At 38.8% G+C, this 4,055-nt stretch overlaps 1 protein-coding gene across 1 annotated transcript in view; it reads right to left on the bottom strand.

Moving 5' to 3' along the window:
- Positions 1 to 4,055, bottom strand: part of TLN2 (talin 2) — a 175,042-nt gene that overhangs the window by 15,643 nt on the left and 155,344 nt on the right. The gene's annotated exons all lie outside the window — the stretch shown is intronic.

The following is a 4,055-nucleotide window of genomic DNA, read 5'->3' as shown; positions in this document are numbered from 1 at the left end:
AAACCTTAGTATTTCATCAGATAACAGATTTCCCCCCCGCCCCGTGTACCAAATGAATTTCTTTCCAATTATATTGAAATTTGGGGAGTGGGGAGAAGAAACCACACCCCGAGTTTCTCAAACTTCCAAATCCTGCATTTCCTGTCATCTCACAACTTCTTTTATTTCTGGAAAAAAAGAAAAAAGTTTTCTATTGACAGTTGATCCCTTCTGTGGAGAATTTATTTTTGAAGCAGCCTTACACAGCACTCAAACTGTGGAACTTCTGTTGAGTTTTCATCTTTTCTAACAAATCCTTGTTTTCTAGTCCTTCCCTGCAGTTTTCCCTTCAGCAATCTCAGGTACGACATCTAACGGCTGGATACTCGTGTTTGAAATGGGGAAGTAGGCACAATGCTCAGTCAGCGCTGTGGGTATGTTTACCTGCCTGTACTCTCCAAAGAGCGTTCCTTAGCCATAAGGACATGTAGCAGTCCGAGGCTGAACACAGCAAAATGCCCTACAAGAGAAGTAATTCTTCTACCCATTCCCATTATTAAACAGTATGTCCTGAACTGTCTTAAGTTCACACTCATCAACAGTGCCCTCACAACACGTGTCAGTTCACAGCCTTCACGAACAGTTAGGAGCAATGATGCGACACACGGCAGAAAATGTCACGTCGTAAGATTTTAGTTACTTGAGAGAGCTACTTGGGTTTCCTTAGAAAACCAGATCTATGAGACAAGCGATTAGCTTCTTCCTCAAGTAGCCCCCATGAAGATCAGCATCTCTTTTTCCACAAGCTTAAACTAATAAGCTGTTATTGACTACGTACGGTATAAATGGATTGGAAAATGAAGTCACCAGAACAGACAAACCAAAATTATTAGGCTAGCTACAAAGTCTGTAGCATGAAAATATCCTGAAAATGTTGATTGCACCATTAACAAAAATATAATTTGAGATGTTTTTGTACTGTATTTTAACCAGTTTTCTATAGAATCTCCATTATTAGGGGTAGCATAAATGAAGTCAGGGTGAATAGGAGAACAAATGAGCCCCCAATCTCATTGCTAAACAGTACAAAAAAATTACAAAAGACAAACCATTTTATTTTGAAGCAGCTCTCATCTTCTATTTCATAAAGAGAAAACCAATATGGGTAAGTTACTGCACTGAGCCATGGAAAACACAATAACCATTTCAGTGAAAGTCAGTTCTTGGCACAGCTGCTGCTCACTGTCATAAAAGGCCCTACACAACTTAAAAGTCCCTCCAAGAGCAACTCTACTGATAAAGGAGCCCTTCATGTATATATTTTAAATCAGATTAGGTTAGGAATCTGCAGGAAGTCTTCTAAACCTGCTTGTGAGTGAATGTACTCCTTCATATTGCCTTCTACTATGTTAAAACCCCCGGAGACAGGGCAGGACACTGTAGGAATATGTTTGATATATAGTTGGATTAAATAACAACCTAATATATCAAACATATCACACAGAGTCCTGCAGAAAAAGGCATCCAGGTTTGATTCATCTTGGGAAAAAAAAAAGGACAAACTGCTGAAAGCTAACAGCAGGGAACTCTTATTGACTACTAAAGACACTTGCGTTTGAAGGCATAAGCCTGCCCAGAAGCATGAAGAGCATACCAACGGAATAGGGTAGGTACAGCAATGCTCTCTGCTGTTGTACCTCATCTACTGCACCTTTTTCCTTAAAAGTGTTCTTTTTCCAGTATTGGTGAAGCATGTACTTTTTATTTGACAAAATGACTAATTCTGGGGGGTTGTTATTTTACAGCCAGCGGCATATTTGCATAACAGGAGGACTATGTGGCTGCATTGCAAGACACTTGACCCTCCAAAAATGGAAAACAGAAAAAAAGTCCACACTCAGGAAAAGCGTAATTGTATTTAAAGGAAATAATATGATAGCCAAAACTTGCTTAATAAACAATAAAGATCTCATTGCTTCACAGATCATTCTCCACCTTGAACACTGCAATGAGAATACTGAGCAGGTTTTGTGTTACGGGGAGGAGTAACAACACCTACTTAGGAGAGTCCTCAAAGTGCTTGCAAGATATAAGCTCAGAAGACAGACAGATATTAACAGGGTATTAATGGGGCAGCGGACTAGCGGACTAAGCATTTTAGGAGCACATTCACCAGCAGCCAAACGACCAGGATTTAAAGCAAACAGAATATGCATCATACAATAAAACATGGGCAGCAGTTAGCAGGTCTGTGTCTTATTAGAGATTGTTCTCTGGGATAAGGTGACTCCCAGTAGTGGAAAATGAAGACATCTCATGCTATTGGTCTCAGTCTAAGACACCAAGGGGGTATGATAGGTGCAAAAATATGAAGAGAAAACAAGGAAAAGAAGAATTAGAAAAATCCAAAAGTATAAAAAAAAATAAGATAGTGGAACAAATAAGAAAAACCCTACCTTCAACTACTGATTTTTTTCTTTAGAGGTAATAGACAAACTGGAACACACAAAGATGAAAATTTCAAGCCTAAATCAAATGACTCCCACTCCCTGCCCCAATAACAGAAGCTTACCCAAAAATAGAGAATCAGCCACCAATTAATAATGATGAAGATGATGGATTTCCTGCAGGCAGATTATTCTAAAATTACCAACTAAGGACTTCTCCGCAAGTTCACTTGATGATTACTGTTAACCAAAGCAGGATATTGGTCTAGCTGGACCAGCAGTCTGTTCCATTGCAGAAGATAGCTACTATTCCTGCATTTCATAGACTAAGCATAAGAAAAATCAATTGTATCAACCCCCTTACCTAGTCTAGGCATTCACACTACAACACTACGTGTGTTGTCAAAGACGAGCATCAGAAAGACAGAGCCTGTTCAAAGCAGGAAATCCTACTCTGGGAGGATACAAGCTACAAGTCTTCAGCAGAAAAAGTAGTATTTGAGCCACTCTGATCTTCCTAGTACCTTCGATGTGTATTACAATCCATATTGTGAAAGGGATTAAACATCTAAAAAAGGATGTAAAGGCTGTTTAAATCCCAAATTAAACAAACAGTTGGATATGAATTTTAGTTTCAGAAAATGACAAATAAACAGACCAATAAATCACAGGCAGGCTGGATACTCAAATTAACATGTTAAATGAGGAGCAGGTGTGAGATCTGTATTCACTGGGAAATTACAATGACCCTGGAGTGGCTTAGATGTTGGAAGGAAACTGCTCCATGGTTACTAGGCAACACACATATGCTATTGTGCAGTGATTGTATAGAAAAGGTGATGGAGGACTCTTCCTCTTCTCGGACTCAGCCTGTGTCCTCTGCTCTGCAGAATCTCATTATAAAGGACCATTTTTCTTTATAAACAAAATGGATGTACTTGTTAAAAAATGCAGGACAAAGAGCATTTCTTTTTCATGAGCTAATTTATTCCCATCACTAAGCAGGGGGGGTGGGTGGGTGGGAAGTCCTCAAAGAGTGAAGCTACCAAGAACTATTTCATCTGATGTTCCTGAATGACAAAATACCACCCTGCACTGAAAACAATCATCCAACACTGAATGTTCTTGAGGCCCTGCTTTTTTTTCTCATTAGCTTTACTTAGAAAACAGGTTTGCACCTACAAAGCAGCATAAACAGGGAAATAGTCCTTTTCTGAAGTCAATTACACAGCCAAAGCATGATTTTCATTTTAAAGAGATGCAATTCTAGGCAACATGGTAATTTCTTCTAAAACCTGCCTGTTATTCCACACTAGGCAAAAGGTAGCAATTCTCCGTGATCCAGTCTTGTGAGCTGTGCATACAACCATACGTAACAGCAGTTTCATATATTCCCTATGTACCACGCATGAAAATAGTTGGCTTAATTTTATATAATATATTCAGAGACACGTTTGAAATGACCTGGCAACATGCAACACTACTTGCTTTCATAATGAACTGTAATTTATTTTCCTTCAGGAAAATTACATAGCAATGGTCATACCACATATCTGATTTGATACTGAAGCAGCTACTCTTTTAGCATGGCATAAAATGCTATGTTTTTAATCTTAGAAAATCCTGAAG

The sequence above is a fragment of the Pygoscelis adeliae genome, unplaced genomic scaffold (genome assembly GCF_000699105.1).
Source record: "Pygoscelis adeliae isolate BGI_AS28 unplaced genomic scaffold, ASM69910v1 Scaffold298, whole genome shotgun sequence".
NCBI classification, from domain to species: Eukaryota; Metazoa; Chordata; class Aves; order Sphenisciformes; family Spheniscidae; genus Pygoscelis; species Pygoscelis adeliae.
This window is presented reverse-complemented; position numbering and strand designations above follow the sequence as displayed.